This window comes from Gossypium hirsutum, chromosome A04 (assembly GCF_007990345.1).
Source record: "Gossypium hirsutum isolate 1008001.06 chromosome A04, Gossypium_hirsutum_v2.1, whole genome shotgun sequence".
Classification (NCBI taxonomy): Eukaryota; Viridiplantae; Streptophyta; class Magnoliopsida; order Malvales; family Malvaceae; genus Gossypium; species Gossypium hirsutum.
The window spans coordinates 61,105,872-61,119,947 of NC_053427.1; the positions used below are offsets into that span (position 1 = coordinate 61,105,872).

At 32.7% G+C, this 14,076-nt stretch overlaps 1 pseudogene; it reads left to right on the plus strand.

The window, feature by feature from the left end:
- LOC107947813 (V-type proton ATPase subunit d2-like) overlaps positions 1-12,094 on the plus strand; it is a 28,438-nt pseudogene extending 16,344 nt beyond the window's left edge.
- The last annotated feature ends 1,982 nt before the right edge of the window (positions 12,095-14,076 follow it).

A 14,076-nucleotide genomic window follows, 5' to 3' on the forward strand; every position in this document is an offset into this window, starting at 1 on the left:
GTCATGAAGCATAGGCTACTACCTTACCATCTTACATCAAAACACAGCCTAAACCATTCAATGATGTATCACTATAAACTGTAAATTCCTTACCCGATTCAGGCTGGACTAACATAAGTGCTACTGTCAATAAAGCCTTTAATTTGTCAAAGCTCTGCTGGCATTTATTAGTCCATTCAAATTTCACATCTTTCTATAACAAACGATTTATCGGTGAAGCTATTATTGAAAAACTTATTACAAATCTTAGATAATAACCAACTAGTCCTAGAAAATTTCAAACTTCAGACTTATTCTTTGGTGGCTTCCAATTAACAATGGCTGAAATTTTATTTGGGTCTACTTTGACACCTTCAGTAGATATTATATGCCCAAGGAAACTAACTTCACATAGCCAAAATTCACATTTACTGAATTTGGCGTACAATTGTTCTCTCGTAGAGTTTGTAACACTATTCTCAAGTCTCAGCATGTTCATTTTCATCTCGGGAGTAAACCAAAATATCATCTATAGATACCGCCACAAACTTGTCTAAATACGGGCTGAAAATTCTGTTCATCAAATCCATAAACACTGCAAGTGCATTTTTCAAGCCAAATGGCATCACAAGGAACTCATAGTGTCTATACCTGGTTCTAAAAGCTGTCTTTTATACATCTAATTTTTTTACCCGTAGTTGAATGTAACCAGAACGGAGACCGATCTTTGAAAATACAGTAACACATTTTAACTGGTCAAACAAATCATTAATACGAGGCAATGGGTACTTGTTCTTTATTGTAACTTTGTTGAGTTGTTTATAATCAATGTACAGCCTCAATGATCCATCCTTTTTCTTTACAAATAGAACCGACACACCCCAAGGTGAGAAATTAGGTTGAGTAAAACCTTTGTCAATCAAATCTTGCATCTATACTTTCAGCTCTTTTAATTCAGTAGGAGCCATTCTGTAAGGAGTTATGGATATTGGTGTTGTTCCCGAAACAAGATCTATAGAGAATTCCACCTCTCTTTCTGGTGGTAAACTAGGTAATTCTTCTGGGAATACATCAGGACATTCACATACTACTGGCACTGACTGATTCTTTGACTCAGATACTTTACTATCCATCACATACGTAAGATAGGCATCATACCTCTTTCTAACATATTTCTGTGCCGATACTGCTGAAATCACATTAGGTAGTCCATCTAGTTTATCAGATTCAATATGAAGCGATTCACCATTCTAACATTTCAATACAATATATTTCTTCTTACAGTTAACCACTGCATCATATCGGGTTCCCAAGATTACATCAAATTCATCAAATGACAATAACATTAAGTTAGCCGGAAAGCAATAACCTTTTACCATCAACAGATAGTTCTTACAAACTTTATCCACCATAACATACTGGCTTAGGGGGTTTGAAACTTTAACCACAAATTTAGTGAATTCAACAGGTAAATTTTTAACAGTTACTAAGTTCGTGCATATGTATGAATGTGTGGAACTAGGATCAATCAAAGCAGTAATATCAGTATCAAGTAGAGAAAATGTACTAGTAATGACGTCTGCTACAGAGGCATCCTCTCTAGCACAAATAGCATATGTCATTACAGGAGTTCGTGCCTCAGATCTAACTGTAGTATCCTTGGTAGTACCTCGACTACCACTAACTTTACCGAGATAGCGGGGTGGTCTGCCTCCAAGACAGGATTACTAGGATTTGGAGCCACATCCGAAACAAGCTCCACTTTTAGACCGACATTCCTCATGATGAAATTTGTTACAATGTTTACATTTTGGTTTAGGATTACCGACACTACCCACACTGGTCATAGATGGAGATAAAGACCTTGGGTTAGAACGTTAAGAACCCTGCTCTCTTCCAGAATATCCTGTAGAGGTGGTCACACGGTCATAATACTTCTTGAATTTCTTAGAAGTAAATGATTGTAACTTACTCATGGTTCTTTTTCCAAAAACTCGAGCCTCTCTTTTGGCTTGTTTCTTTTTTCTTTTTACTCAGTTCTTCCACTTTGTATGTTCGGCCAGCTAGCACTTGAAATTTTCTTATTTCAAGAATCCCAATCAATAACTTGTTATCTTCATTTAGGCCCTCTTCAAAGTGTTTACACATTTTAGCCTCAGTTAAAACCTATTCTCTAGCATACTTACTCAGTCGAACAAATTCTCGTTCATATTCGGATACGATCATGTTTCCTTGTTTGAGCTCTAGAAATTCTTTCTTTTTTTGATCCATAAATCTCTGACTCACATACTTCTTTATGAATTCAGCTTGGAAGAATTCCCATGTGACATTCTCCCTCGGTACTACTGAAGTTATGGTATTCCACCAATGATAAGCTGTATCTTTCAGTAGGGATACTGTATATTTTTGACATTTAGTAGGTATACAAAACAATTAATCAAAAACCCGGGTAGTGTTCTCTAGCAAAAACTTAGCCCTTTCCAGATCATTATTTACGGTAGCTCTAAATTTTTCCGCCCAATGCTTGCAGATTTTATCTATCAGAGACTTACCAATTCTAACAGGTTCGGCACCCTGTGGTACCTTAGGAATCAGTTGGGGAGTAGGTGGGGGAGGCCGTTGTACAACAAGTTTTGTTCTCAAATACTGGGTAAACCATTCATTCATCATTTGAAAGAAGGCTTACTTTGCCTCCTCACTTTAGCCTTCAGACATGGGCCTTTCACTACCAGACGCAGACGTAACTCTTTGAACCGAAGCTGAAACATTACTCTCAGCTTTCTCAGATTTAGCTCTAGCTCGATTAGATGATATTACTATATGAAAAACACATTTAAAATTATTAGGAGTCATCACACTATCACAATTTATATAATGAAATGTATAGCTAAACTCGAGTTCATTACGTCTAATCTGAGAATCGACTAAATCGTAGCTCTGATACCATTAATGTAACACCCCTAACCCATACTCCTCACCGGAATAGGTTTCAAGGCATTACCAGAACATTTAAAAAAAATTTCAATTAATATATTTAAATTACTATTCACTTATCGAGACCATCCATAACATCCCTTGATCGGGCTCTCGAGGCCCAATACGAGCATTAGAATCAATTGGGACTTAATCAAGACCTCTAAGAATTTTTCGCAAAATTATAAATTTTTCCAAGGTGTAGGACTTACACGCCCGTGTTGGAGGTCGTGTTTGACCTCGTGTAACTATCTGACTTGAACACATAGCCATGCCGCACGCCCGTGTGCTAGGCCGTATGGTTAACTAATTCAATTCAGAAATAGGTGCAGGTTTGACATGACCAAGGCACATGCCCGTGTTCTAGGCCGTGTGGCATACACGGCTGAGACATACGTTCGTGTCTCTGCCCGTGTGCCCAATTCTGAGCATTCTGTTTTGCAAAATTAAGGTGCAAGGGACACAGGGCCTAACCACATGCTCATGTTACCAGGTCGTGTGTCACACACGTCTAGACACATGCTCGTGTGGACAAAATGAAGCCATCACGTCTAGACACATTCCCGTGTGGACAAAATGAAGCCATTTCTAACTCCATTTCTCGCCAAAATTTTCACCTAAGACCTATACATGAAACACACATTCAATACCAACCAATCCAAGCATTTAAAATAGACAATTCTATCATTCATCATAGCATACCATCACATGCATATGTGTTTGTAAACTTACCTTGGATTAACTTAGGCAATAACAACCTCTGATAACATATTCATAACATAACACATGCGTATATGTATAACATAATAATCTACTTAGTCATACCAAAGTGAACCATTACTAGCCATTCCAATGGCTAGGTTACAACATAACATTTCAAGTCACTATTGGCTAAGTTATCCTATACATGCCATTATACCAACATGATTTTACTAAGTATACCCAAAATGCTATTTGATAGTGTGGCGATGCTCCAATGATCTTCCAACCTTCACGAGCTTCCGAGCACTATAGAACAGGGAAAAATAAAACAGAGTAAGCATTACATGCTTAGTAAGTTCGTATAACGGAAACCAAACTTACCAATCTTGTTTATTAAAATCTAGGATACAATGTTATGTTTTCATCCATTTGGCTAAATTGCCTAATCACACACATTCAATCAAACATGTTAGTCACAAAGTTTCCATACACATCAAGTAAGAATAGATGAGCTCATCAAGCAATATTATTTCAAGTCATTATCATAACATATCAAGATTTTCATGCATGTCAAGAGTTTTATGTCCGTTGAACCATTGAATCTCGATAGATGCACAAGTAGTACACTTGAAGTGTATGATTCGATAATCCGTCAATTTTTTTTCAAGGGTACCCATCCCTAAATCATATTTTCTGTAAGAGTATGCCCAAAGATCAATCACGAGATGGTTGTAATAACATACTTGATTTATCATGTTTATTGATATAAGGCGTTGCCATTATTATTTCAGTTTCTTTTCTGTGTACATAAATAAACTGTTTTATAATAATGTCCTGAGAATAATATGATTATTCTTAAAAGATCCTTAGTCAAGTATTATTGTTGGCTAGGAAAACAATAATGCATTAAGACTAACATGTAGTTGATTGATGATAAAGAGTTGTCATTGATATGGAGTGTCAAAATCAATGCATGAATATGTGTGTTAGAGAACAACATATTGGACTGACCTGCTATGAATATGTTTCTTGGATTATTATGTAATTTTCACAACATTACTCATAGTGATTAATATGTATATGATCCTTATACTTGAGATCATCATTATCCCAACATCGTGAGTTGTATATTTTGATATAGTCAAATGAACATCGTAACTGGTTGTTCTATAAAGACTGATGTTGGATATACCACAATCTATGTAGAGGGATATGGTTGATCAATATAGGATAAGTCCCTCCTACATAATAGGAGTAATATCTTAGGCCACTTGATTGAGTGAGACTAGAAATGCATGGCCATGCTCAAATAAGTTGATATGAGATGTCATACTTATTTGTGTATCATAGTACACTTAAGGTATCAAGAAACATGGGATGGACTATGTAACACCCCTATCCCGTAACCGTCGCCGGAATAGGACAAGGCGTTACCGGAAATCAGAAAACATATCTTAACAGTAAAATTTTGAACATTCTCTTGAAATAAAGATTTTTTATATAAATGCTAGACACAACCAGTGATCAAATTTCTAACTTTTAAAATTAAACATCCAAAAGATGCCATATTCGCATGGCTTAAATACGTTAACCAAAATATCCTTCCACTATTAGTCTATTTTATTCATGCCTTAAACCTTAATGATATACAAACTTTATCTACTCACATGATAACTCGATAGTGTGATGAAATCTCCTCGACTTCCAACCCAAGCAATTTCTCTGAAGCCCTATAGACATAGGAAAAACACACAAAATAAGCTTTGAAAGCTTAGTAAGCCTTAAGCAAATAAATCATTTCAATGATTATGAAAATTCCATATCACTAATCCGAATTGAAAAATAATCTCAATTGCATATACATTCATAGTACTCTTAAGTTCATATAACCTTGTTAAATAGCTTCACTTATTTATATTTACAAATAACTTATGACTATGATTTTAAATTCGTGTGATAACTGCCAATTCATTCGTATGAACAAAACTTGCACATATCCAATACATACCAACCAAAACATGTCATATTTTCCCATGTTTGATTCATGGAACCACAAGGTCACATTTCAAGCACATATAGCATACATTTATCTGTTATTTATCACGTCTCATTTTCACATGGACTACATACATCTGTCCAAGTTTATTCAATGTTCACAACATAATCACATAATCACTACAAGCTGTCTTGCTGAGCAGCAGTCACTAAATTATTTATAACTGGAGCTAAAAAGCTCCAAATCATGTGCTGTTAATTTTCCCTAAAAATACACTCATATATCTTATATCTCTAAAATTTTCAAAATTTTTGGTTTGACCAATCAATACCATATTTTTCTTAAATTTTCCCCTATTTCACTGTTTGACTATTCTGACCATTCTTCACTATAAATCAGATTTCTCATTGTATAGAATTCAAAATATCTTCTCGTTTATTTCATTTGAAACTAGACTCATTAAGGAGTCTAAGAATATAAATTTTATCTTATAATCATCATTGTAAAATTTACAATGATTTTCTAAAAACAGAACAGGGGATTTTGAAGTCATTTTGACTCTATGTAACGCCACTTCAAATATCTCATTATCTACAATTCTTTTGCTTACACGGTTTCTTTTATAAGAAACTAGACTCATTAAGCTTTAATTAAATAATTTATTTAGCTTCTAATTCAATTTAAAAAATTTATGGTGATTTTACAAAATCACGCTACTGTTGCTGTCCCAAGCAGATTTATTACAAATTTGCTCTTTCACATATTCCTTGAATTCAAATTATTTAAACATGTATATCATGTCATTCAAGATCGAACTCATATAACATAGGCATTAAAATGCTTCACTATCAACTTTAGTTCAATTGAAACGAATAAAATACAATATCATATTCACATTTAATTTTCCATGATCGTAATCACCTAAAAATAAAATCATATACTTCAACAAACCTTTCCACAAGGACCAAGTGTTTATATTTAAATATAAACATAGAATCACTTCACATAACTTCACACATTTACCAAATGTATCACGATCACATTTATAGTCATAACACTTACTCACAGATGCATCACTTTATACATTTATAATTTAATTCAAATCAAAATCGCATACGAGTACATGATACATACCTGGCCAACTTAATATGTAATACACTTTCAATTTGTCATCTTAGTGTAGGATCTTGTAATTGTATACTTTTATCAAATTTATCGGCACTTCGCCTGCTAGGTATAAAACCCAAAATTATATTACTAGCACAAAGCCTGTGGGACTTTAGCCCGGATACATTTCCTGCACGAAGCCTACGGGACTTTAGCCCGAATACATTTCCAGCACGAAGCCTGCGGGACTTTAGCCCGGATACATTTCCAGCACGAAGCCTGCGGGACTTTAGCCCGGATACATTTCCAGTATCTTGCATATTTTTTTCACATGTTAACACATTTCACATAACATATCACATTAGTAATTCAATTGCTTCATTCGAATATAAGCACAAAATATACACCTACCCTTTAACTTTCGGTTCAATAATCATACACAAAGAACGCATAATCTTTTCACTATCCCAGTTTCACTTTTAATAACCATTTGGCTATATGCCATATTCACAAATTATTTCACACACAACCTCGATCAAGTAGGAACAATAGTCACAATTCATCAATTATACAAATATCCCATTCTTTGACTTTGTTTCATAATAGCTATTCGATTACCACATATATACCATTCAATTTACATTCGACTTTATACAAACAAGTACAATAAAATTGAACACACATATTACACACTTTCACACCATTACTTAATAGTCATTCAGCCACATTATATACATAAATCATCCATTTCATATTCGGCTTTATAGCCTAAATTCGATATACTTATTGCAAATCGAACTTGTAAAGGTCAAATAATTTCTTATCATATTATATAATCTTAAGCGCGCATACTTAAGGACTTACCTTGAATGTCATTGCACAATTACGGATTGATTAATCAACTACTTTTGCTTTCCCCCTTTCCGAATTTAGCTCATTTTTCTCTTGAACTTAATTCAAACAAACAAATAAACATTTATTCACCTTAAGCCATCTTTGATACGTAAAGATAAACTCGCACACTTAGTGCTTATTAACCGATCTCGTACACTTAGTACTCGGTATAAATTCAGTTTGCACACTTAGTGCCAAATGATCAATTTTTTTTTACACTTAGTACTCATTACCAATTTCACTTCGCACACTTAGTGCTCATCTCAAGCTTACTACCATTTTGAATATATATACACATACTTATACCACAATCGGCTAGATCAAATAAATGTATATATATATATTCACCTTCGGTGATATCAAACCATACATATGTATTCACTTTTGATTATACCAAATTATACATATATAATTATGTACTTCCATTGAATTCATGAATTACATTATAATTAAATTCAATCAACTCAATTGCTTAAAACTTACCTCGATTATCGACGGATTAAGTTTCTCGGCTATTCAATTAATTTCGCTTTTCTCTTATCCGCTTCTGATCTCCTCGTTTCTTGATCTAATTAAAATTTCAATTTCAACTTATTCAATTTAATTTATAAACAAATCAATTCTTAATGCATAATTAATAAGTTTACTTATTCGCTCCTCATGGTATTCAACATTTGCTAAATAGTCCAAAGTATTTAATAATTAAAATACATCAATTCTTTATTTCAATGTACCATAACCGAATGCTCCATATGCCTATATGAATCCTTACATATCTCCATTTTGCAATTAACTTCCCATTTAACAATTTATTTCATTTTCATACCATAAACACAAAATCACCTAACATCTAAATTTAAACCTCAATAATCAAACACCAACTCTTATTTTCTAACACATTCAACAAAGAACTAAAGCATTTTTTTATATCAACCTCATGACCGAACATTCAATGTTCAACAATTAGGAAAATAAATTCATGGGTTATGATCAAAAGACAACTAACATCTCAAAAATGCAACCAATTTCAAATTAAAGCTAAACACATACCTAAATTTTGAATCAAGGAAGGCCGAATGTCTTGTTTCTTTACTATTTTCTTCTTTTTATTTCGATAAGAACAAGGCAAGTGGTTTTATTTTATTCCTTTTCTTTTATTTTTATTACTTTCATTTCATATAATATAATAATACTAATAGGTAAAATGCATATATTCATTATATAAAACTAATAACAATAACAAGTGCCGTCCACTACACTTGGAAATGGCAAAATTTCCTATGAAATCCCTCCACTAATAATAGTCCTCATAATTTGGTTATCACCAAATAACTCATTAAGTTTTAATATTATGCATTTAGACCCTATTCAATAAATCGGCATTCAAATGATGCAAATTTTAAAATAAAATTTCATGCCAACCAAATTCATGCATTCAAAACATAGATAAATAATAAACAAATAATAACTTTTTTTTACTCGGATTCGTGGTCCCGAAACCACCGTTCCGACTAGGGTAAAAATCGGGCTGTCACAGACTATGCAAGTGTGACTATTCCATGACTTGTGTCCATTCCAAAGATATAGGACTTAAGGATTAATGCATGAAAGGTTAATCACAAAAGGTTATGTCGAATCATGACTTCTCGTAACTTAGGTAGCAATGATGCATTGCTAGATGCCACTCATTGTTTGTAACATTAGAATCGTTCTAATATTACTGCTAACGTTACAAGAACCTATAGGGTCACACCCTATGGTTGAAATGGACGGAGTAAAACATAGTTGGTATTGTATTCTGATTGTTAGATGAATTAAATTAATTATAGAATTAATTTAATTGGGCAATCAAATTGTTGAACATACTATACGTACAAGGATGTTGTACACATAATCAGAACATAATTTCATTAGTATATGAATTTGGTTCGTATATAAGTTTAAATAAATATAGTTTACCGAAATCTTTATTATAATTAATGTAATTATAATTTTCAGTTAAACATTATTATATTTATTTTAATGATGACTATTATGTTCAGATTAATTTTAATGAATTAATATTCATTAAAGAAAAAAAAAGATATACCAATTAAAAGGGTGTTATATATGGCAAGGGTAAAAACCCTAAAGAAATAACATATAAATAAGCCCAAAACTATGCTAAAGGGTCTAGCAGTCATCAAGCATAAAAATCACTGAAATAGTTTCTGAGATTTTTCTACCGTTCATTGTCAACTGTGTGGACTACGTAGAGGCCGACATCGAAAAGGTTGCGGCTTGGTTCGATAGTGGTTAAGGATTCCCGTTGCCTAGGCGTTGCTGTCTACTCAGATTGAAGTTTCGGTAATTTCAAAACCTTTTATCACCCCGATACGTTCCTTACACATGGATCCATGGTTTGGATCGCCGGAATATCTTTAATTATTTTATTTTTCCGCTGCGCCTTGGAGGCACCGGCGTTCCAACAGTGGTATCAAAAATCAATTTGTAAAAATTGTTTATCTATCAATAATCTTTTATTTTCTAGCATAAATTTCTAATTCCTAGCATAATACATCCATGACCCATTTTCATACCTTGATAACCTTTCAAATTAGTCCCTCAAATAGAGAGATTAAGCTATCCCAATTTCAAAAATTCCAAAATTACTAAAAACGAGACATGAGAACTTACCCAATTAAGCCTTGAAAGTTTCCCTTCTCTCTCCTAGGGTTTCCATAAAATTTTAGTTGATGATGACAATAATAAGATGATATTTTCTTTTATCATCTTTCAATTAATTTAATTATTTCAAATTTCAATTTAGTCCTTGCCCTTTTTCTATAATTTCTTGGATGAGTCACCAAGAAAATCTACATACTTTTCTTAATGGTCTAATTACCATATAGGGACCTTAAGTTTTAAATTCCATAGCTATTTGATCCTTATAGCTACTAGAGTTCAACTTTTTCATTTTATGCGATTTAGTCATTCTCATAATTAAACTCTTAACTGATAAAATTTTCGTATTAAAATTTTCACACGACATATCTACCATATTACAAACCATATAGTAAAATAAAAATAAACCTTATTTTTGGGGCGGATTTGAGGTCCCGAAACCGCTGTTCCGATTTCACTAAAAAATGGGCTGTTACATCCATCCTTTTCTGAGTGTATTACCTCTAAAGTACATGCTTCTAACAACTTTCTTTATTATCTATGTATAAGCACAGATGTCCGATTGTTAGTAGTTGTGTTGGGGTGTTTATTGTGTTGAACAATGTAATATTTAAACCTTTTATTTTGGCTTCATTTATCTTGGAATTTCTCTAGGATCTTGATGACATGAACATTGAAATCACGAGGAACACTCTCTACAAAGCATTCATTAAAGACTTCTACAAATTTTTCCAAGTAAGATTTTGATACAAAAGAAAGATGGCATTTTTTTTTAATATGATTATGCTACTTTTTTTTTTCATTTCCCTACTTGTTAAGTTAAACGTTCCTTTTTCTTATAGAAACTTGGTGGTGCGACAACAGAGATCATGTCTGACCTCCTTGCCTTTGAGGCTGACAGAAGGGTTGTAAATATCTCCATTAATAGATACTATTAATTATGTACTATGTTTACTTCATACAGTTTTCTAGTTTTGCTTTATATATTTTCTTACCATGTATTTTCTAATAAGCATGTTTGGTTTGGTTTACTTTTTACAGCATTAGCATTGAACTTATGCCTAATGATCGAAGGAAATTATACTTGAATTTTGGTTTGTTGTATGCTTATTCTCTGTGGCTTGGCTATGCTCTTTTATTTTCGGTATTAGGTTTGTTTGAGTGTTATATCTGAAATGCCATTTCGTGTTAAATAGTTATCCCTATGGCCATAAAGAACTTGTTGTGCATGAGGATATTGACCAAGTTTGTTTTACATATTATTCTTAGATGAAGCTACTTTGAGTTCTTAGTCTTTTGCTTTGTTTGTTGCCTAGTTCTGTGCTGCGATAGAAAAATATCCTCCCTACCTATCAATTTTCTCCAAATTATCTTACAAAGAGAGCCAGATGCTTGACAAGGCATTTTACAAGAAGGAAGTGAAAAGGCTTTGCCCAGCTTTTGAGCAACAGGTTTATATTTTATTTCTCAAGCATCAAACTATCTTTGTTAATAACAATAATCAAAGAAAAGCACAATGGCGGCATATGATTGATTTTGCTTTTATTTATTTTATATTTCCTATTTTCTTCATCAAATAAATAATGCATCAAATTTCACTTACAAATCCATAATGGTGTTTTATTTGCATACATGACATTAAGAGAGCAAGAGATCAGGAACCTAATGTGGATTTCTGAATGTGTGGCTCAAAACTAAAAGTCTAGGATTTGTGTACTGTTTACTGCTTTCCTTCCCTTTGAAAGAGTATGTGAAATGAGAACTGAAAATAATGTTTGAAGCTACATTGATTGCTCGGATATTCTAACTTTTGTACCCCTAAAAGTTGGAAAGCATTGATTACATTGCAATTGAAATAGTTTTGTGTAACTTGTACCTGTAGTCAAGTGAAACCAACTTATTTGTTTTTTTACTATTTGGTTTTTTTGCTGCTATCATTTGATAGCATCGGCTATTTCATAAAGTTGACCTTTGATAGTCCTTGGAACTCTATTATGGTAGTAACAGGGATATATATATTGTTTACTTACATTAAAGGCTACTCCAACTTGAAAAAGAAGTGGGCTTATAAGCATGCCACCTCCAATTTCAAAATCTCCACCCAAGACTCCAGCCATTAAAGCCATTAAGGGGAAAATTAGCTTGTTAACCACCCCTTTCACAAAAAAAAATGTAAAAACTTTCCATCATTTCTCAAGTATACTAAAGAAGTTTATTTCAAATAATCGTAAAAACCTTGCTTCTTTGAAAGAGGAAATTCCTTAGGCGAACTTGTATCACCTTTCAGAAGTTAATACATTGATTATCTTCATGGTCTCATAGTTTTTTGTGAGAGTAAAAAGATATAAAAAATAAATTGAAATGTTGATTCCATTTAAAATTTAGCAAAGTAATTGTTCAATAGTTTAACATTTGAAGAAAAAATATATTGTTTGCAAACCTTAAACTAAGACAAAGTGTATCATTTGACTATTGTTAACATAGTTCAATAACCCTTCCAAAAAGATATAATATTTGTCCACAAAACATATTTCCCCAAACAAAATATATTCCTAACTGTGCAACAAAATGAAATCCAATTCAGTCAAAGCAATTGATTCATACTTGGGCATTTTTTAAATCGTGATAGTTATGTCAGAGTGGAGTCACTGATTTGTTGAGTTTGCATCCATCTGACTATTGTTTGTTGACCAAGTGGATCCTTCCTTTTGAAAGGTAATTTGGCTAAAAAATTTGATGTACGGTTTGAGCTTTTTTGGGTTAATGGTGGTTGGCTTGGTGTGTTATCCATTGAAGTGGCTAGTTTCAAAATTTGTAGGCTCGATGATTGGTTTTCCATTTGGTTTCCCCAAACAATCCCTTTGCAAGTCCTTGTATTATGGATTGGTTTGCCACATTTGGTGCAGTTAGCTTGTTGTCCTGTCTTACTTAAGTTTGGTCCACTCTTTCTTGCTTCATCAACTTATTTCCTCCTTGTTTGTTTGGGTCTTCTTGGGGGCTTTCTAATCATGGGAGGAAATGGTTTCCATGTCCTTCACATGTTCTTATTGCGTAGAACCTATACGCAAAAATTTAAAGATGTCAAACACATTTACAATAAAGTAATACATCAAAAGGTCTAGGGTCTTAAGGCTATTACCTTTTGTAACAACTAGTTTTTCAATAGTGTCAGAAACAGTGATTTTCAAGTCACAAATCCGATGTGAGAGTTTGAAAATATTATTAATTAATATTTTTGAGTCAAGTAAAATATTATTTATATTTGATTTAATGAATTCTATTAATTGAAAGAATACTTAGGTTCAAGTGGTTTGCCCCTAAAGTTGAGGTGTTTTAGAAAATGAGGTACTGGGACCTCATTTCTATAAACCAAACTCATAAATATTTATACAAATATTTATGGAGTTTTATTAGGGTCATATTAAAATTTGATTAAGAAATTTTAATGTTTAAATAGTTAATTAAGTGAAAAGGACTGAATTGAAAAATGTGTAAAAGTTAATCTCTATAGGTGCATTAAATTGATTTAACACATGGATTAAGGGTTTAAATTGGTAAATTTTCGAAGCTTAAATATAGTGGACGGATGTGGTATAGTTTTTAGTGAAATTTTAATTATTTTTAATGGTTAACTTTGTAATTTGATAAATTAGTAATTAAAATAAAAGATGACAAAATATAATACTACCATCTTCTTCCTTTTCTTTTTGTTTTGAAACTGTATAGCCATGGTGAAGCATAAAGAACATTCGTCCAAGCTA